Source organism: Leopardus geoffroyi, chromosome D3, assembly GCF_018350155.1.
Source record: "Leopardus geoffroyi isolate Oge1 chromosome D3, O.geoffroyi_Oge1_pat1.0, whole genome shotgun sequence".
NCBI classification, from domain to species: domain Eukaryota; kingdom Metazoa; phylum Chordata; class Mammalia; order Carnivora; family Felidae; genus Leopardus; species Leopardus geoffroyi.
This window is the reverse complement of record NC_059339.1, coordinates 91,982,537-92,004,720: the sequence shown is the minus strand read 5'-3', so window position 1 is coordinate 92,004,720 and position 22,184 is coordinate 91,982,537.

The following is a 22,184-nucleotide window of genomic DNA, read 5'->3' as shown; positions in this document are numbered from 1 at the left end:
TATATAATCCATTTCACACAAATTTTTGGCCAAACTAAACTTATCCACCCAAGATGATAAAACAAAGAAGGTGATAGGGAATGAGATGTGGTGATATATTTTAAGTACCAGGCTGCCCGGAGGCATTCACAGGACACATGACCCTCCCAGTCAGTAAAAGGAAGGATCAGGTCCTTAAGATCTCTCAAAACGCTACCTGCTGGTTCTAAATAGATGAAATCCGAGAGTGGGTGATTCTCACCAGAGTCAGTGTGTCTATATCCATACCACTGTGTGTGAGAGAGGACCGTCCGGCAACTTCTATAGATCTTAGATTCATTACAGTTCCCTGTAATTCCTCAATTTTAATCATTAATAACATCATGGGTGGAGGTAATAGTAAATAATTCAAATAAACCTGAAAACAGCTTTGTTTTACTCTTTTTGTTGTTATTTGTTTAAATCAGAGCATCGTTTATAGTTTCAGCAACAGACAAAAAGGAAAAAGGATTCTGCTTGTGTCTTTGAGCCCTTTCAAGACAATATTGTGTCTTTCTTTTATTCCCAAATGCCCAGACACACAATAGCCCTTCAAAACGGTTAAATGTGGATGGATGGATGATGGATGGATGGATGGATGGGTGGGTGGGTGGATGGATGCATGGAAGGAAGGAAGGATAGATAGATGGTCAGATGAATCTGTGGATAGAAAAGGAAGGTAGGATGGATGGATGGAATAGAAGGTAAAAGAGGAGTGAAACCTATAGAGCCTGACTGATTCAATGGCATCTTAAAAACAAAAGGAAATTTACATTGAATATACCCATGTTTGTAGCATCAATGTACTTAATATTTCTCAAAGCATGACCTACACCCTACGTATATCAAAAAAACCCTGAGACTCTTGCCAAAAATACAGACTATTGGGCTCCTCGTTAGACCTTTGAAGTTAGAGTTGTTAAGGCTGAACCCAGGAATATGCATTTTCACAAGTTCTCAATGCAGAGCAAAGTTGAAAGTCACTCAGAAAGTGCAAGGAAATAAGGCACGTTCTTTTTCTTAATTATTATGTTTTTTAACTTCTATGCTTATGGGATAACCAAGAGAAGAAGAAAAAGGGAAACAGACATCTGTCCCTAGGGACGACACCACAGAAGTATAAAGGATGAGCAAACAAAACTCACCCTGGTTCCCCGAGAAGGGACTGAACAAGCCACTTTGTGCGACAGCATGGGAAATACGTGTCTCAGCCTAAAGACACTCTCTGCAATAATCTGAGGGTTGTATTAGCAACGTCTGACATCACCATATGGGGTAATAAGGAACAATTTTATAAAATGGTACTTTCCTTGACAGAAAATGCATCATGGACATCTTAATGCAAGGTGAATGGAAGTTACACAGAACTATCACAGCCTCTTCCCACCAGTCATATCGAGGGCAGTTAATTCTTACGTAGCAGGGTGTTCACGTCGTGAGATCGGAAGCGCATCTCGGCACAAACGCCTAGGAGCTCAGCACATTTTGTGCATTTAAATAAAAAAAAAAAAAGACATAGGTGTGTGTTCAATATGGGTCACTAGAATTACAGTGTAGCTTCCGGATGCTGTGCATTTCAGAAACAGATTCCCTGAAGCTAACGACTTTAATTTAACACCATTGTGTATGATTCAAGCTGCGGTTTAAACACTTATCCTTAAAACATTCGTAGGCGCACAACACATTTTCAGCATTTCCTCTGGGTCACGCTTCCTGAGACAAGCGTGGTGTAGGAACGCACTCGTGAGCCCCCTCGGTCCACACCGCCTACATCTCCTCTCCAGCTCCACCTCAGGCAGCCGGGTCCCATCCTGCAGGCACATCACGTCAGTCAGTGGTGACAACACGGACGGACAGATATTATTTCCTTATGTAACGTTGCAGATCGTAAGGCACGTACACGTTTTGCAAACGGGACACTGCTTCTCAAAGCCTGTTAGGAGACAGATCCACACTGAGGTTTCCAAAGGTTGAAAGACAGGCGCTTTGGGAGTAGGAGATGCTCTATGCCCTCCCAGATCGCCAACACACCGACAGTGGAAGAAATGCCATCGCTCCCAAACACTGATGAATGTTCACTTGGTCCGTATCCATCATCCATTCCGGTTCGTTGAGATCCATATGGGCTGTTAAATATCTGGAATATCACCTGTGCCTGTTCCATACAATCGCCCAAACCTAAGGAAACCGTTATAACCGCTATTTACCGAAGGAACCATGTTGAATACATTGGAGGGCTCATACACTAAGTCCCTAAATGATAAAGGCACGTCCAGGTCCCTCAGCTTTAGAGATGACCCCTCATGGACCCAGGTGTCCTCACCTCCGGGAGGTGTGGGTGCTTCTGGCACCCGTCATCATTCTCTTCACTATTGTGTCCTGGTGTCCCCAGCTTTGGGGTCTCAACAACTTCATGGAGCATCCCTAAGTAATTTTCCTCTTTGAATTTTCCTCTTCTCCATGTCTAGCTTCTGCCCGACGTCAGGGGGTGGGAGCAGGAAGCCTCGACAAGCCAGCCCGTGTCCCTGCCATCGTGAAAAATTTATCTTCACATTTAAAATAACCAGAGCATTATGAAGTCAGGAGCACGCAAACCGCAGATGATCTCCAAGAAGCGAGCGTGGTCTGCGGCCACGGTCACGGAAGCGTTCACGGACGGCCGTGGCGCTCTCGCCGCCGGGTCGGGCGTGCTCGTGGGCAAGCCGGCCTCTGTCCAAAAGTGAGACGCGGGGATGGAGGAAGATCTGGAAACGCTGACACGCCGTGTGTGAACTGACGGGTGGAGCAGTCTGCACATGACCAGGCTGGACAGGAAGAGGTGCAAGGAAAACCACACGGGCAGTCCAAGCCCGCCGCACGGGAAGCAAACCCGACTTGCTCTGCAGGCTCTGGGGTGGAGGGCGGCAGAAGCAGGATTAGAATATAAATGGAAGCCGCAGTGAGGGCCATTTTGCATCAGTGTAAGTTCGAATTAAAAAAAAAAAAAGACTTCTAATTTAGGGTTTTTTTTTTTATTTTATTTTTGAGAGAGAGAGAGTGTGTGAGCAGGGGAGGGGCAGAGAGAGGGGGAGACACAGAATCTGAAGCAGGCTCCAGGCTCCGAGCCATCAGCACAGAGCCTGATGCGGGGCTCGAACCTACAAACCGTGAGATCATGACCTGAGCCGAAGTCGGACGCTCAACCGACTGAGCCACCAGGCGCCCCTAAATGTTTATTTATTTTTGAGAGAGAGAGTGTGTGAGCAGGGGAGGGGCAGAGAGAGGGGGAAACAGAATCTGAAGCAAGTTCCAGGCTCTGAGCTGTCTGCACAGAGCCCGATGTGGGGCTTGAACTCACGAACTGCGAGATCATGACCTTAGCCGAAGTCGGACGCTTAACCCCCTGAGCCACCCAGGCGCCCCCAGAAAGAAAGACTTTTAAGTTGAAGCTTGTATTTTGTGGCCTGGAGAGTGCTGTCGTTGGACTTGATTAAGTCCAGGCCAAGGAAGCACTTAGCAGATGTTGCAAAGCACAGTGGAGGCTTTGATCTGTGTTTGGGTTACAGAGACTCCCTATCTTCAGATCCCAGGAATCTAAACTGTGAGCAAGAAAGATACTAATCTTTTCAACCCCGATATCTTATGCTCGGCCTGCCATCCGTTAAAAATTTTACATTAGTTCATTGAGTCATGGGCGGCCATTTGGAAAGACGGCCGGGCATCTCTCCATGGGAGCAAAGTAGCTGCTTGTTCACCCAAGACACCGTTCTGAGCACCTACTATGCGCCGTGCGTTGCTCTGGTCACTTGGATCGTCAGCGAACAAAACACGCCAATGCCCCTGCTTCTGAGTTGCTTGCCTGCTAACAGGAGGACACAGCCAACGAGCAACAGACGCAGAGCTGGGGCGTCATTTGGTTAGAAGAGTTAGAGTGGAGAGTCGCCCTCACTCCAGGGGTGACGGGTGGCAGGCCGGTGGGCACGCTGAGGGCGGGAAATCTGCGGGTCTCCTGGCAGGGGAGTGTATGGATAACCGAAGCCCATTCTACTCCCATAGCCCCCACTCAATGCCGGCCACACGTAGCAACACTGACCTTGTGATGAGCGGCTCAGATGAGGACAAAACGGCCGGACTGGGATTTCGCTCGTGTTGCTGTTGGGTTTTCCTCCCCCGCGTTTGCTCTAGGCCAGATGCGGAGACAGTTGCGGTAGGCAGTGGGCGAAGGAGAAAGAATTGGAGACAAATCGCAGCCTGAGAGGCTCACTCTGCCCACCGAGGAGCTGCCCCACGATTTCCCTAGAAGTCCAGCCGTGGAGATCAGTTTTCACCAGGGGATGAACACATACGGTCAGCGTGGAACTTTGGCTCAGCAAACTGGCCCGACACGTTTGGAAGCAATTTGGCAGTATGCATCCAGCTCCATAAAAACGGCTCAGATCCTTTGGCCTTTTAATCTTGACTTTTCGATAGTTGCCCTGCTTTTATAACATTGGAAGAAGAAATCTACTTGTAAATAATTCAAACGGTGCAAAGTAAAAAGAGCAGGAAACGAAAGTGAAAACTTCCCAGATTCCCATAGACTCGCAGTTGCAAATTCTTTGTATGCCCCCCCAACCCTGGCTTTTTACCATCCACTTGGAAGTGGATATGTGGGTTTAATGTGTATACATATTTGTGTTTCTAATGCAGACAGTGTGCACAGCTGTGTATGGAGGTATGTATGATACTCTGACATACACTATCTTCTTTATTTCTGTTTATTGTTTAGAGGGAGAAAGAGAGAGAGTCCAAGTGGGGGAGGGGCGCAGAGAGGGAGCGAGAGAATCTTAAGAAGACTCCATGCATAGTAGAGAGCGTAACACAGGGCTCCATCACACGACCCTGGGATCATGACCTGAGCCGAAATCAAGAGTCAGACGCTCAGCCGGCTGAGCCACCCAGGCGCCCCTACACTATCTTATTTAAACCGAGCAGGGTCCAGACGTGCTCTCTGTTCTGTGACTTGAAAAAATTACGCACGGACGTGTCAGCGCAGTACGGATTCACCTCATTTTTTATTAGCAGTGGCATAAAATTCCAGTGTAAGCCAATTGTAGAATTTATTTACCTACCCTCCTTCTGATGAATACTTGCATATTTCAAAATTTTCATGCTAAAAAATTCTGCAAGAGATATTGTTAGACACACATGTCAAGAAAATCAGACTCTGGGCACATGCCGAGCACTCTTAACAAAGAATTCCCGTAAGTGGAGACGCCCAGTGAAAAGGTGAGTTTCTTTAACATTTTGGTAGATATTGCTAGTTTCCCCGCCTCAAAAACGCGATGTCACATCACAAGATGTGCCGATTATTCACGGGTTCACCAAAAAGGTAGTATTAATATTTTAGTCTTTGCCAGTCTGATAGGTGCAAATTAATAATCAGCTCTCTTAATTTAGGTTTCTTTGATGGTTAAACCTCAGCACTTTTCATGCACCCAGAGTGTTTCTGTCTCTAAGGACAAGTTGTTGGCATGTTTTGCCAATTTCTCTCTTCAGTTGCCTTTTCCTTCTTGTCGACCTTTATGTATTAGAAAGATGAATATTTCATCTATGGATAATTACGCATCTTTCCTATTTGTCATTTGTTTTGTATGACTTCTCTGGCAACATCAATTATTTTTTCCTTTATGGTCTTGGTCTTATGCTAAAACAACAAGAAAACCTCCATCCCCAAATAAGACATCCTCCCCTAGTTTATATTTTTATTTTCTAATATGTGTATGTATGTTAATCTATCGACACCTCCTGTTATGAGTGGGTGAGGCAGGCAGCCGGCTTTCCCCTGAAGATAGCTGGTGTCTCTTACTATCTACTGTATAATCAAGTTTGTATTATATAATTCCTTGGTTTCAGATGTAATCTTTATCACACAGCAGAAGATCCCTAAATGGGTGTGGACCCACTTTTGTGCTCTGTCTCTCAAAATTAAATAAACATTAAAAAAAAAATGATATGATAGCTGACCAGCTGGAGCGGGTCTATCCAAGGTATTCACTCTTCTTTTGCACCCCAGGACATTTTCACTTCCGGATTAATGGTGTATTTTCCAATACAAAAGTGAGATTTGGACTTAACTTGGAGGTTAATTTGGGCAGAATGGACTTCTCTAGAATATTGCATTTCCTCTGTAAGCACACGCTATAATCTCCATTTTTCTCAGGCTCTCTCCTCCATTCTCCAGTATAACCATTTACTTTAACTCATATGCATTTCTTATTACATTACATGTTGGGTGCGATACGGTCCTTATCACCGCTGTGCCTCATTACACACAGAAAACACGATGCAGTCACGTGTCCCCATGCACATAAAAAGACGATGCTTGTTACATACTGTAGCCACTTTTCTACACACTTAATATTATATTTTGGTGAAAGTTTGGGCCTTTTCTAAGTCAACTACCATGCAATCTACTCACAGAGATGATATTATCTTTTAATTTCAGTATTTTCACATTTTTTTTCTTATAGTAACTGAACCTCCAAAAGAGTTGAAGAAGATAATACTCCTAGGCCATGTTGTCTGTTTCTCTCTTTTTTGATTTTTTTTAATGTTTATTTATTTTTGAGAGAGAGAGAGAGAGACAGAGTGCAAGTGGGGAAGGGGCAGAGAGAGAGGGAGACACAGAATCCAAAGTAGGCTCCAGGCTCTGAGCTGTCAGCACAGAGCCCAATGCAGAGCTCGAACTCACGGACCGCGAGATCATGACCTGAGTCGAAGTTGGATGCTCAACTGACTGAGCCACCCAGGCCCCAGGAGGAAATGTTTCTCTCTTGAGTCTTCAATCATTTCCTAGAAATTTATTTGTACCCTGGATTAATAAAGATATTTATCAAGAATGATGGAGGAATTTTTAATTGTTACTTCAATGTCTATCTAAAAGAACATAACATTTATACCCTTTATCTATGTAGTGAGTTACTCTTGCTTTCCGAGAATAAAACCTACTTGGTTGTGGTACATTGTCTTTTTTTTTTTTTTTTTTTTAATGTATCACAGATTTATTTGGCTCATGTTTTCAATTTATTTTTTTTAAATTTTTTTTAACATTTATTCATTTTTGAAAGACAGAGAGAGACAGAGCGCAAATAGGGGAGGGGCAGAGAGAGAGGAAGACACAGAATCTGAAGCAGGCTCCAGGCTCTGAGCTGTCAGCACAGAGCCCGACGCGGGGCTCGAACTCACGGACCATGAGATCATGACCTGAGCCGAAGTCAGCCGCTTAACCAACTGAGCCGCCCAGGCGCCCCTCATGTTTTTAATTTAACATTTTACATGAATTATCATAAGTGATATTGGCCTGAAATGTTTTCTCTCTCTTTTTGCTTATTCATTTTAATCTTTTTTTGAAATATCTTTCTATAGTATGTGCTTGTAAAAAGAGTTGTCATGCTCTGAGATTATTTAAATAACCTAGAAATGACCTGTTCTTTGGGTTTGTAAGATTTTCCTTTAAACTAGTAGCTAAATCTTGGGATGCCAGGGTGGCTCAGTGGGTTAAGCATCTGGTTTTGGCTCAGGTCATGATCTCAGGGTCCGTGAGTTCGAGCCCCGTGTCAGCTGTCGAACTGACAGCTCGAGGCCTGGAGCCTGCTTCGGATTCTACGTCTCCCGCTCTCTCTGCCCCTCCCCTGCTCGCGCTCTCTCTCAAAAATGAACATCAAAAGCTTTTAATAAAAAAACAAAGATAAACTAGTAGGTAGATCTCGATACCTTTTTAAATGTCGCTATATTGCTCTCAGTAGTTTGTTCTACTTACCCTAAAGAAATGATGGGAAGAGACACGAGGCAAAGATATTCACTGAAGCATTACTTCTCTCAGTGAAAACTCAGATGCAATCTCAGTATCCGACAATAGGGGAATGGCTGGGCGAGCGGCCTTCCATGTGCCACGTGACCGTGACCGTGCAGCCACGAAAGCTGACAGGCAGGGAAGCTAGACAGCAAAGCCAAGAGTTCAGGATGTAAGAGTTAACATGGTTTATCATTCTAATCTGGTACAACAATGTGTATGTGGACCAAGAAACATCTCTATGAGGTGATCTTATGGGATTACAGACAGTTTTCTTATTTACCAGGCTTTCTAGAACATGCTGCAGGGGCTTGAAAGTTCTCTGCCTGTTTCTTATTCCTACTCCACTGCCTACAGGCTTTATGACGAGAGGCACACCCCATACCCTGTCCGTGCCTCAGTGTTCTGGTTATCAGCGGTGAGGATCAAACATCCTATTACGCCTACGTAAACATGCAAAAGCTTCCGGCTCGTAGCAAACGTTGTGTTAAACATTTGCAAGTTTTACTAAAAATATTAAAAGACAAAACAGCGTCAGTTATTTCCCATAAAGACACCTGATCCATTAACTGTATCTTGCTGTCCCCAGACTAACAGAAGAAGAACATTTCTGCAGGATAAGATCGAGCCGGGAAATAGGAACAAACAAGATTTCATCTAAGAAGCAGGGCAACGTCCTCCTCAAAGAAATTACCTTTGCTTCAAAATTACCTTTGCTAGAAAATGCTTGCATCACAGCATTGATGACCCCTGAAGAGTGTGGAAGGGAGAAAGTGATTTTTGGCGACGGAGAGGGAGTGCAGGGAGAATCGTCTCCATTTCCTTTCAAAGCAAAAGCACGTCGACCTCGAAGGAAAAATGCCTGGGTGGGGCCCTTTGATGGGTCAGTCCCCTGAGTGCCCCCAGCTGCCGCTGTACTGTTCCTACATTCTGTTCCCAAACACGCTGCATCTTTTTGTTGATTTCACCGTCTTGCTGGGGGAAAAAAATACTCCGTTCCTGGAGCAGAGGGCAAATATTTTGACAATGAGTGCAACCGGTTTTATTGCACCGTCCACCATTAAATCAGACCAGAGCTCCCAAGCATTTTAATTTGGCAACTGTCTGGAAGGTTCTGGAGGCTACCAACTCAGATGAAAGGTAGGCACAGTCTCTCGCCCGTGCTGGTTATTTCTGTTCGGACACCCTGATTCCCGAGCACGGTGTTGCCGGTCCGTGCGAATCAGGTTGCCGCGACTTTGCATCAACAAAGAGACGTTCTGTTGGGATTGCCTTCTATTCCTTCCACAAGGCAGAAAGCTCTCTCTCTTTGATGTGAAGTCCTTGCCCTGGAATCTGAAGATCCCAGCTGCCCCCTGGTGATGGTGGTGGTTTGTTCTCATCCTCAGCTGGGATTTAACACCAACCTGGGCCCAGACAGCCACCCTCTGAGCCCCCAGGGCTGCCTCTGTGACGCTCCTGATTGCCCTGTCTGGAAATGCATTTCCTGTCTACCTAAGGGGTTTTGCAGGGGGCGGGGAGGGAAAGGCAAACCTCCCTGGGAAAATCCTAATCATACCTGACTTCCCAAGTGCCCGTCCGGCTCCTTGCAGCCTTCGTGAAGTTAATCCTCAAAACGCCTAGGGGAACAAGCAGGCCATTTCCATTGCATAGACAAAGAAATGAGTACACAAAGGGGACCTAAGTGAAACCTCCTCCCATCATCAGTAGACGCATTTATTGAAGCACCCGTAAGGGACGTCTGTAGCAAGATTTAAAGCAGGATCTTTAACATCTACGAGCTTCCAATCTAAGTCACCTGTCAGCACACCGTAGGTGAATCAAAGTACACTTCGGAGTAAATTCAAGACCTCCCTCGGAACTTGGGTGACCAAGGATCCACCATGGTGGGACGCGGGAGCCTCAGGACGGTGAGATCTGCAAGTGACAGGAAGGTTTGTTTGCTTGCAGAGAACGGGGGCAGGTTTCTGCGCCTGGGAGCAGACGCTCTGGAGGCTCACGTCTCTGCACCGGGTTCACGGTTATTTCTGAGACGGGGCTGACAGAGGACACATCACGGTTGGGAGGGTGTCTCTGTGGTGATTACAGCTCGAACCCCAGAGCGTCCCCGTGATGGGGTCCTCGAGTCGATGGAAACACACTCAGAGTGAGGGGGTTCAGGGAACTAACTGGCCCAGCAGGGGAAGAGGCGAGGCCACATGTGCCCACTGCAGAGGCTGGGGGAGCACATCCCCACCCCCCCCAGGGCTCCCCCCACCCCAAGACAGCAGCAGCACTGGGTCCGAGCCTTGCCAAAATTTCTCTGGGACACGATTTCCACCTTCGTGAAATGAGGAGTCTGAGCCTGTGTGTCTATCAAAGTCCTCACTGTCCTGAATTCTGAGTCACTGGTGAAAAGCAAACCCTGAGAACGCCCTGGTGCCAGGCTCTCGGGGAGTGGGTCTGGCGTGGCAGCGACCGGGATCCACGGACAGGGGGTTGGCAGGGCAACAAAAACACAGCCCGAGGCTCAGCTAGCCCCACGGCAGTGCAGGGTCCCTGGGGAGAAGCCTAGGCAGCCAGGGGTCACGCCCCCAGGAAGCCAGTAGGGCTGAGTGGAAAGAGCCAAGACCCGGGTGGAAGGTGGCCTGGGGCCAATGCAAAAAATGGGAAGAGCCTCGGAAGGAGGCAAGAATCCGGCCACCTGTAGGTCTCGGTCCGAGGCAGGGCACGAGGGTGGCCACAACGAGAATTTAGTGGAGAAGTGGTTTAAACACAGGCATTCCAGTACTTTCCCCCCCCCCCCGTGGTTCTGCTCTTGATGTCTTGTGGGAGGAGGCGGGGAAAAGTCGCGCTGCTGATGATGTGGGAGGCCCGGGTTTCCCTGAGCTAACGGTTCCTGCGCTCAACGGGTAACAGACCGCGTGCTCGGTGTTTTTTAAACCGAGCTAACATTCACACAGCCTAAAATTAGCCGTTTTAAAGTGCACAGTTTGGTGACGCCTGGTGCGTTCGTAACTCCAAGCAACCACCGCCTACTCCCAGAGTTCTTTCGTCACCCCTTTAGAAGCATCCTGTACCCACGAAGCAGTCACTCTGCTGTCACCCCCACGTCCCGGTGGCCCCGAATCTCCTCTCCGTGCCCGTGGGTTTGTCGGTTCTGGACACCAGAGGGGAGCCAGACGGTCTGCTGTCTTTTGTGAGAGTTTCTCTTCAGCTGGAGTGTTTCCCAGCTCCGTCCGTGCTGTAACCTGGGTCAGAATCCCCTGCTCTTTGTGGCCGGGTGACGGCGGGTGGAGCGGCCCAGGCACGTTCTGTTCATCCACACTCTGTTGATGGACATTTGGCCGCTGTGACTAGCGCCCTGTGAGCATTTGTGACCCGCACATCCTTAGTTGTTCTCCAGGCGGCCCCATCTCCCTGGTGAGGAGGGCTGGTGCACTGCCCACGGGGACACGGCTGGGCCGCTGGAATGAGAAGCTGACTCTGGAGCCCGTGCCCTGAGCCGCCACCAGCCATCTGCTGGACTTGTCCCAGCCACCAGCTGCCAAATAGGGAAGTCACCCCAAGCCCCCGGGAGCAGGAGCTTTAATGTGCGGTGCTCTTTGGGGGCCGGAACCTTGCCTGTACTCTGGCCACCGTAATGCTAATGCCCCCAGCCCCTCATATCCCGACCCTAGGAGGAGACCCCGCCATCCAGAGGACAGTCACAGAGCCACTGGACCTTGTGAGGGACCTTGTGGGGCCAGTGGAGACGGCTGAGCGTCCCTGCCGATTAGACCAGGAGGCCACGGCTGCCACCTGTTTGAAAGGAAATTTAAAGACAAATTTTGAAAGAACAAGGGTGAAAAACTCAAAGATGTGCCCCTGCAACAATGAGAGTTCAGAGGTCAGCCCAGATAACCGTGCACTGCTGGAGGAAAGGGGCCCTTCTGGAAGGCCGCCCCCAGCTGCCCACCGGGGTCCCCGACCGGGAAGCGAGACCCGGGGCCGCAGGGCTCCACGAGGGCTCTGCTCCTGACTGCCGCACGTCTCGCTGGCGCACATTCCGGATTGTTACTCTTCAGGCAGCCAGCGAAGGTTCCGGAAGGCCCGCTTACGGGATGCAGGCTTCTCCGAGCAGTGGCCGTGAGTATAATGAAGCTTGAGGGGAGTGCCGCTGTTTTGAAGACTGGTTGTTGTGAGTCTTCATAAGAAGCTCGACCGATTTCTTTTCATAGCTCTAGAAAGGAATTAATATGCTCGTGGAGCAAAGGAAAGAAATTCCGAAGGGGGAGCGCGTCCCGGGAAGAATCCTGTAAGCGCGAATCCGTCCACCTGTCCGGGCCGCCACGCGCCCATGTACAAGTCACTCGAAGGAAGTCTCTCGTTTTACCGGAACGTGGGCTCTGCCAGACTCCAGTTAGTAGGGACTGTCCACCTGACCGCGTGTTTTCTTTTCCTCTCTGAGCCCCTTCCCGGGCTGGCCCCTTAAACGAACATTTCTTGCTCACTTACTATCCGCCTTTTTAAAAGTGGCTCCGTGAAGCCAAGTCGAAACCACCTCCGTGGCTCTAGGCAGCGCGGAGCTCTTTTTGTCTCGGAACTTCTTAAAGCAGCAATACCCTGTGCCACCGTTAGTAGGTCATTAGCGCCCTCTTTGTTCCCAGCGGTTTCGTGTGTGTGTGCATGTGTGTGCGCCTGCATGCATATGTGTGTACATGTCCGTGCATATGTGTTTGTGTGTGTACACATGCATGTTTGTGCATATGTGCGTGCACGTGTGTGCATGCATGGGTGCGTGTGCACATATGTGTATGTGTGTGCCTGCCTGCATGTGTGTACGTATGTGTGTGCATCTGCATGCATGTGTACATTATGTATGCGTGTGTGCATGCCTGTACACACATGTGTGTACAGGCATGCACAGATGTGTGCCTGTGTGTGTGCATGTGTGTGCATATGTCCTGCGTGGGTGTGCGTGCACGTGCATATGTGTATGTGCATGGGTATGTGTGTGCATGTGCGTGCCTGCATGTGTATGTGCGTGTGTACATGTATGTGCATATGTGTATGTGCGTGCGCATGCATATGTGCACGCACGTGTGTGCTGCGTGGGTGCATGTGTGTGCACATATGTGTATGTGTGTGCCTGCCTGCACGTGTGTGTATGTGCATCTGCGTGCATGTGTACATTATGTGTGTGTGCATGCATGTACACGCATGTACGGGTGTGTGCCTGTGTGTGTGCACATGTGTGCATATGTCCTGCATGGGTGTGCGTGCATGGGTGCATGCATGTGCACGTGTGTGCCTGCATGCATATGTGCGTGTGTACATGTATGTGCATGTGTGCGTATGTGCGTGCACATGGGTGTGTGAATGTGTACGTGTGTGCGTGCACGTACACGCATGTGTGTACAGGCATGCACGGATGTGTGCCTGTGTGTGCATATGTCCTGTGTGGGTGTGCGTGCATGGGTGGGTGTGTGTGCATATGTGGGTGTGCATGTGTGTGTGTGTGTGTGTGCATGCGTGTGTGTGTGCGTGTGGTCTCCCTTCCCACCCCAACCTAAACCATAACATTATACACTCCTTGAGACATTAGCATCGTAGTTTCTCATTTCCCCACACTCTCCTGTTCTCCACACACAACACCCTAACACGGTGCCGGCCATAGGTGAAGAAATAAATTTTGATTATTAAGCAGTTGGAAACAAATTTAACTTCAAGGTTTGGGGGGAAACAAGGGTGATGGAATTCAGGGACAAACCACGGAAGATTCTTTGTTTCCTGTGCTCAGCGAGGGACTGGAAAGATGCAAAAATAGAGAAAAATCAGTTTAGTTCGACAGAATCGGCAATTCTGGAAAGACACCCACCTCCCAGCTATGGTTTCGAGAGTTGTCATGACTTTCTCAGAGTTCATACGGGCCATTTATCACACGCATTTGGGTCATTTTAAAAGATCTAACTCCAGGGTCGCCAGGGTGGCTCAATCGGTTAAGCGTCCGGCTTCGGCTCAGGTCGTGATCTCTGGGTTCGTGACTCCAAACCCCGTGTCGGGCTCTGTGCTGATAGTGTGTAGCCTGCTTGGGATTCTCTTTCAATCCCTCTCTCTGCCTCTCTCCCACTGTGTTCATTCTCTCTCTCTCAAAATAAATACATAAACTTTTAAAAAAATAAAAACCATTATTTAAAGAAAGGTTTATGGGGTGCCTGGGTGGCTTATTCGGTTGAGCGTCCGACTTAGGCTCAGGTCATGGTCTCACGGTTCGTGGGTTCTAGCCCCGTGTCGGGCTCTGTGCTGACAGCTCAGAGCCTGGACCTGCTTTGGATTCTGTGTCTCCCTCTCTCTCTGCCTCCCTCTCTCTCTCTCAAAATAAATAAACATTAAAAAAAATTAAAGAAAGAAAACATCTAACTGCATGCACACCGGGAGACAGGAACATTTTTTAAGATGGATAGGGACATCGTTTCAAATTCTGTTGCTGGCCCTGTGCACTTGCCCTCAGTGATTCGTCGTCGAGTCTGGAGGAGTCAGTGGCAGCTCAGGAACAGGGCGGTGGGGACCCTGAGTCTCCCGGGCATCCCTGAGCTGGGATCCAGGCAGGAAGCTGCACAGATAGCCACGTGACACACTCATGTTGTCCTATGTTGTCTCCCAGGCCAACCCGATTTGCAGCCATTGAAACGGCACAGGCCCTTGGGGGTGGTCTTCTCACAGTGCCTCTGTCGCTTCCATACAGACCCTTTCAAGCCCAAGAACCCCTCTTGGAGTTGAGCCCTCTCTGCTCCTGTGAAGTTTCCACCAGCAAGTTTCTAGGGGCAGCTCCTGATCTTAAAAAAAAAAAACACATTTTAGTATTTGTTTATTTTTGGGAGAGACAGAGAGAGACAGAGCATGAGCAGGGGAGAGGCAGAGAGAGGGAGACACAGAATCCGAAACAGGCTCCAGGCTCTGAGCCGTCAGCACAGAGCCCGACGCGGGGCTCGAACTCACGGACCGCAAGATCATGACCCGAGCCGAAGTCAGACGCTTAATGGGGGCGCTCCCCACCCCCCGGGGCAGCTCCTTACCTTGATGGGGAAAGATTTGTGTGTGAAAAAGCATCTGAGGAAAAAGTGGGGGCTCTTTGAGAAAACCCAAAGTGTTCCCAGCTCAGGGTCTACTCTGATGCTTATCTGTGTAACCCTATCTTGCCGGGCGGGGTTCACGGGCACATGTCCATCAGTACTCAGCAGACCATCCAGGCGTCCACCCCCTCACCAGACCAGAATACACTCCCCACACTTCTGAGTCTCCCAGAGCTGGTGTCAAAGTTCAGCTGGTTTTTAGAATCGGCTAGTTTACTACTTTGGCACAATTTTATCAGTAGAACGTTTTGGTTAGATGTGGAAGCTTTATGGCTTTGGATTTTGAGGCCTGGTTTTTCTGTTGTTTTGATGGTTCCCTAAAAGCAGCCTGACCTTTCTGGGGACAGCAAACTAGTCCTAGTTTTTTTTGAGAGCCTGTTCTTGGCCCGGAAAATGCATTAGTGATGGGAATACCCATTATTCATTAAGTTTCTACGGGCACAAGACGCTTGCGCTGCACGTAATTAAAGTAAAAAACAAAACAAAAGAAAACAATAAAAGCTTTCATTTCAGAGCAAAAAATGTAACCTAGTGTATGACTTCAGTGTGTCCCCCCCAAGTGAGATTACAGCGAGCCCGCTTAAATTGTTATTGGCACGTATAATCACATCGTGATTCTTTCTTTCTCTTTTGGGAGAAACAAACAAGGTAGCTGCCTTGTAATGAGGACACCCTGTCCACCTCTCCTTGTTGAGATTTTAGTTCTGTGACCAGGTTTATTTTATTTTATTTTAGTTTATTTTACTTATGTTTATTTAGTTTTGAGAGAGAGACCGAGCTAAGCAGGGGAGGCACAGAGAGAGAGAAGGGGACACAGAATCCGAACAGGCCCCAGGCTCTGAGCTGGCAGCCCAGAGCCCGACGCGGGGCTCAAACTCACGGACCGCGAGATCACGACCTGAGCCGAAGTCGGCCGCTCAACCGACTGAGCCACCCAGGCACCCCAGTGACCAGGTTTTTAAAAAGCTGCTTTAGAATTTGTGATGATTAATTTCATGTGTCGACTTGGCTAGGTTATGGTGCCCAGTTATTTGGTCGAATACCGGTCTAGATGTTACTGTAAAAGTTTATTTAAGATGTGACTAACATCTAAATCTGTAGCCTTTGAGCCCAGAAGATCGCCCTCTACGGTGTGTGGGTGGGCCTAATCTAATTGGTTGAAGGCAAAAATAGCAGTTTCCCAAAGAAGGAATTCTCAAGACTGCAACACAGAAACCCTGCCTGCGTTTCCCGCCTGGCGCCCTGTAGAATCCGGACTCCACAGGTCTCCCGTCTGTCAGCCTGCAGACTTTAGAAAGTTCAGCCCCCCCATGTCCTGAGCCAATTTCTGAAATGCCTCAATCTTTGTCTCTCTGTCTTCTGTTTCTCTGCAGAACCCTGAGCAACACAAATATCATATAGTCAGGGGGTATAGCTCAGCGGCAGAGCATTTGACTGCAAATACCATATAGTCACAGGCTCTTAAATAAGGCACTGAGGTTAAGACAGGCAAGGAATCCTTCTCCTTCCCAAGAAAGTTGAATTTAGTTAGAATAAAATATGTCTTTAAAACATTTTTTTCAAGGTTTATTCATTTTTGAGAGAGAGCACAAGCCATGAGCAGAGGAAGGGCAGAGAGGGAGGCACAGAATCCGAAGGAGGTTCCAGGCTCTGAGCTGTCGGCACAGAGCCCAACATGGCGCTTGAACCCATGAACCGCGAGATCATGACCTGAGCCAAAGTCGGACAAATAACCAACCGAGCCACCCAAGCGTCCCAGTAGGAATTTCTATATATGCTGATATGAAAAGAAATGAGATGATACTTTATACAGTTTATACAATTTGTACAGTTCACAAAGTACCCAGCCCACTCCACCCCCAACTTTGATTTTCACCCTGACAATAACCTCCACAGGTTGGAAAATCAGGCAGGCGTTTCTATCGCCTTTGACAATCAGGAAGGTCGGATTCAGAGAATTTACCAGACGCGGGCTAGGGGACAGCCCTTCTTGGAGGAGCCACGGGGCTGCCGGGTTTCCTGATCCCCAACCCAAAGCCGTTTCCCACTGCATTCGAAGGTACATCCCCCACGAGGTGACTCAACAGCTTTCATTGCCCGGGTCAAAGTCAGGCTGCCCGCCCCCCCCGCCCCGAGGAGGCATGAGAATGTTCACCCCGTTCTCGCAGGAGGAGGGGCACCGACCGCATGGCGAAAAGACTCTTCTACTTTGAATGAGAGTGTAAAACATCTCTGTGCAACGACAAAGGTCGTGTCTGGGGAGCCCTGATGGCACCACACGCAGGCCCCCACCTCTGTGGTCGCAGCCCCGTCGCCTTCGCTTCCCCTGCAGGTGTCCCTCTGCCCTGAGTGGTGGCCGAGCACTGGGCTGGCGGCTCCCCGTCCCCACCAGGGCAGCGGGTCAGGTGCCTTCCACCAGGCCGCTGAGAAGCCTCATGGAAGGAAGGCGGCCCCGGGGGGAGGTGACCAAGTAAACAGCATGTGGTAGCAGTAAGACCCGTGACACAAGGTCCTGCTTCAACTCCCAAATACAGATAAGATGGGAGAAGCACAATATAGGCCCGAAGAATGGAAGAGAAAGGGGGATAACTCGACGTCACTCGCGATGGCCAGAATGCATCCAAGGACCACCGGTGAGACTTCAGATGTCCTACAATGGCTCGATTGCCCACTGGGTAAAGTCTAGAACTGCCAGGGGCCCCCCGTGAGCATACTGGGTTCCTGGAGATGATCTTCACCATTGCCAGTATCCCCAGGTCTCAACAACCATCCCATGAGAATCCACCAAGAGCTGGAATCTGTAATCCACCAATAGACACTTAGAGTCTTGATATGGATACATCAGTCCAACTTTGATATTGATCAGATACCCACTATGTACTATATACGAGGGTTATCCTCTGCTGTTTTATTTCCCATCCCTGATAGCGTCCCCTGACATCTCGTCAAGCAGGTGTTCTTGTTTCCGTTGGGTAGAGGAGAAGCTGAGATTTGTGAGGAATTTAAGTCATTAGTTCTCACTCTCAGTAAGAGACACAGAGAGGTGGGATTCAAACCTACAAAGCATTCACTGTTCCTCAAGTAGTTACTGAGGACCTGCAATGATTTTGAATGTAGGTTTGTTTCATTACCCCCAAACATTCCCACCTGTACTCTCTTCTTTGAAAGATGAGAAAACTGAAGGCCATGAAGCAACTTTCCTGATCAACTGAGCCTGTTACTAGCAGAACAAGTAATGGGATACAGGTAACTCACTCCAGTTCATTTCTTACTGTTTTCTTAATGAACCTATCCATATTTTCTTGTTCATTGTGAATATATATATATATATATATATATATATACACACACATACATATGTGTATGTGTGTATACGTATATGTGTATATATATACATACATACATATATATATAGTGAAAAAATTAGATGTGAGTCTCATGAGTTGTTTTCAACCTTGATTTGACACCGTTAACAAATTCTTTCTATCGTAATAAAGAATCTAAGAACCCCTCCAAATACTATTAACCAATAAAGACGTTCACCCACACAGAATATTAACATTAACGTTCCGGTTATCAGAGTAACACTAGGCACACTGTGCCACCTCCCTAAGTCTGTCTGAATAAAGTTTATTTATGCTCATAGGAATATATATCACACCAGCAGTATGGGGGGATAGCATATAACTGCATGAATAATTTCTGCCCTCAGGGGGCTCGGTTGAGTTGGCAAGAATGATACCACATGAAAATGGACACACGTGAAATGCCTCGAAACGGATTTTCAGGTAGACTCAGTAATTTTCAAGGGGTCCTCGGATGAAAAGGAAGGTCTTGAGTGTTCAAGCGCTCGGGTCCTTAGATGGAGAATTCCACATTCCAGAAAGGTGTGTGAAATCTCACGAACTCCTGTTTCCATTGGCAACCTTCTAAGTGCCAAATGCAGAAATGGAGTCCCATAGAAGGAAGAAGACAGATATTTGAACACTGGCCATCGAGAGGCACAACTAATCTCAGAAGACTCCTTGCAGGAGGGGGCTTAAGCTCCGCCTTCAACGCCATCTCTGAACCAGTCACGTGTGCTTTTTAGGAAACAAGAAGAGATCACAGCAGCATGGGGCACTATCTCTGGCGATGCATCTCTGTTCTGCTGGCTGTATTCTGTCTTGCAGGGGCACTAAGACAGGAGGGCACTCCAAGGAAGCGACAGCCGCCACCGGAAGGATCCCACTGAGGAGGAAGAAGGCGGAAGGCTGAGCAGGACCAGAGACCTGGTCCGAGGGGCGGGTGTGGCCTGAAGGGCTCTGACCTCCTGAGCTCCTGCCGAGGTCGAGGGTGACTTCCAGGCTATTGTTACCCAACGAGCAGCGGCTGAACTAGTTTCCTGAGGAACGTGGAGGGCGCCTCGCACATGATGGGCATCTGAGGAATTGTGGGTTTCGCTGAGCCGTGCGCACCCCTGTTTCTCGGGGCGCCCCCATCTCCCATAACCCTAGGCTTTCCAGGAGTGGAAATCCCCACGTTCCGCAGCTCGTTACAAACACAAATGACCAGGGAGTTTGGCAAACGCAGTGAAGCATCCGTAATAATGTTTCATCATGTCTGGGCAAGAGACACTCGATGCTGACGAAAACCCAAAAGGAGTAAACTCGGCCTTGACCTGGTGCCGGGTCTGAGCCACTGGAGGGCCTGAGACTGAAGCGTCCCCCCCGTCCCTCCGCGTGCGGAAGCACGTTTCTCACTAACGAGACAGAGGGCCTGGGGACTAGTTTAGCAGGAGACTTTGGAGCTAAGGTTGGGGCACCTCATTCGGCTGCTGGGGTCTTGGACGTGACCCCGGGAAGGCAGCTTGAGCCCCCGGAGCTCGCGTGCACAGGGGTCCACCTCCACAGCCCGAGGCCCTGAAACTCCAGATGACGGCGGAGGACGCTCACTGCTGCACGTGCTGTGCTGTGTCCCCTCCCGGGTCCGGCCCCACGTGAGGCCACCCAGCTGCCCGTCACACACATGGTTGCTACCCAGAGGCCGGTGGGAGCCTTCTCATTCACCAGAGCATGCACAACGCACGCCGGTCAGTACCCACACCTGGGCCAGCTCCCGGCCGGGCCCCCCCGCAGGGCTGGTGGCACGGAAGCTACCTGTCCCTTCCGAGCACCACGCCCAGCCACAGGTGCAGCAGCTCAGACTCCTGATTCCAAAGCCCACCCTCCAGTCCCACGGAGTCCCAGCGGCCGTGTGTGCTCTGTAAAAGTCCCAGGTCCCTTGGAAGACGTCCTGACACCTCTAAGGCTCCGCAGGTGACCCGTGTCCCTTCACTGGGGCCGACCTGCATCTGAAGGACAGATGTACGTCTGGCATCCACACTTCTGCGGTCACAGGGCCAGTCCCAGGGGGGTCCCTGCCGTCGGAGGTCGGCTGTTAGCACCCCAGCCCCCACTGGCTGCATCAAAGGCTCACTTACACATACTCTGTGGGCTAGCATCCTACCCGCCCCAGGAAGACCCATCTCTAGGAATCAGTCCCCTTTGAAAATTGCTCAGCAGGGGCCCCTGGGTGGCTCAGTGGTTCGTGAGTTCGAGCCCTGCGTCCGGCTCTGGGCTGAGAGCCGGGAGCCTGCTTCAGATTCTGTCTCCCTCTCTCTCTGCCCCTCCCTCGTTTGCACTCTGCCTCTCTCTCTCTTAAAACTAAATAAACGTTAAAATTTTTTTTTAAAAGAAAGAAAATTCCTCAGCAACATCCAGGGAAAAAGTAATATAGCCTGCGCCATGAAGATGACTGAAGACTCCATAGTAGTCACTCACACTTTAGTTAAATTAAGTCCAAGAATTGCCTTTCCTAGTAACTAGGAACTAAGCTGTTTCAGCCTTTTAATTCTGAGGCCAGAAACGCTTCAGTGCTGAGCAGGTGGGAAAGGTGTTTGGAGACCGTGTGCACTTCCTGCGGTCCTGATGTCCCTGTGTGTCTGCCAGCCCACAGGCTCTCCCCTTCCTCAGCATCTCCGCCCCCCGCGGGGCAGCAGGTGATCCGTCTCTGAGCCCCCACGGCCCGCCACACTCCTTCCCTCCCCGGGCGGGACCCTCCGGTCTACGTTACTGCTGCTCCTGCTGTCTTGCATTTAGATTTGCTTGTGTTCGTATTTGCTAGAAGGTCCTCTCTTCCAAGAAGACCGCACACTCTGAGACAGACGGTCCGCCGCAGCGCTGCCTTCCCGCATCGCCTGGCACGCGGAGGCTCGCGCGTGGGAGAAGCAATACAAATATTCGGAGTGAAAGCATGAGGTGTGAGCGCCAAGAAAAGAGAGACATTGGGGTGGAGAAGCAGGTCGTGACATCTCCGGAGCGTCTGCTGTTCCTCTCACCGGCGGGTGCTGGCGGAGGGCTGGCGAGCACTGGGCGGGCGTTCAAGGCCAGGCGGCCCAGCTCTGACCCGCACCTTCTCCGGGACGCTTCAGGCGGTACGGCACCAGGGAGCCAACGCTCATTTGCACGAACGCTTCAGGACCACCCGGGACCGTCCAGAGCGTTTCTTGGGCAGATAGTCTCCTGGGAAGAGAATCAACAGGTGTCTACTTAGCACTGATCTATCGACAGCAGCCCCCGGGCAGGGGCTCAGCTCGGGCGCTGGGGACTGAGCGCCATTGACCTCTGTGAGCTGGAAGGAGTCACGTGGGCCAGGCACCCCTCCCTCTCCAGAAGCAGGTCAGAGACCGGCCAGGTGGGACCGCGGATGGGGTGCATGGGCCCCACGGGGGTCTGTGTGGCTGGCTTTCAGCTCAAGGCCCAGGATGCCTCCTTGGATTCACACAGAAAAAATACATGTCAAGAGTACAGACACAAGCCATTTACTTATTTATTATTTATTTGTTTATTTATCGAGAGAGAGAGAGAGAGAGCAGAGAGAGGGCAGAGAGAGGAAGACACAGAACCCGAATCAGGCTCCAGGCTCCGAGCTGTCAGCACAGAGCCCGATGCGAGGCTCGAACCCACATACCGTGAGATCATGACCTGAGCCGAAGCCGGACGCTCAACCGACCGAGCCACCCAGGCGCCCCAGACACAAGCCATTTAAAGGGGAAACTCTGAGGACACACTAACAATTCGACTCCTGAACCATTTCAGTTATGTGGGCAGCTTCTGGAGAGAAAATCTTGGCCCTCAGTCTGAACTGACAGCCTTTAAGCCGGATGTCCTGCCCCACCTCTTTAAAAAACCCTTCTCAGGGCACCTGGGTGGCTCAGTCGGTTAAGCGTCCGACTTCGG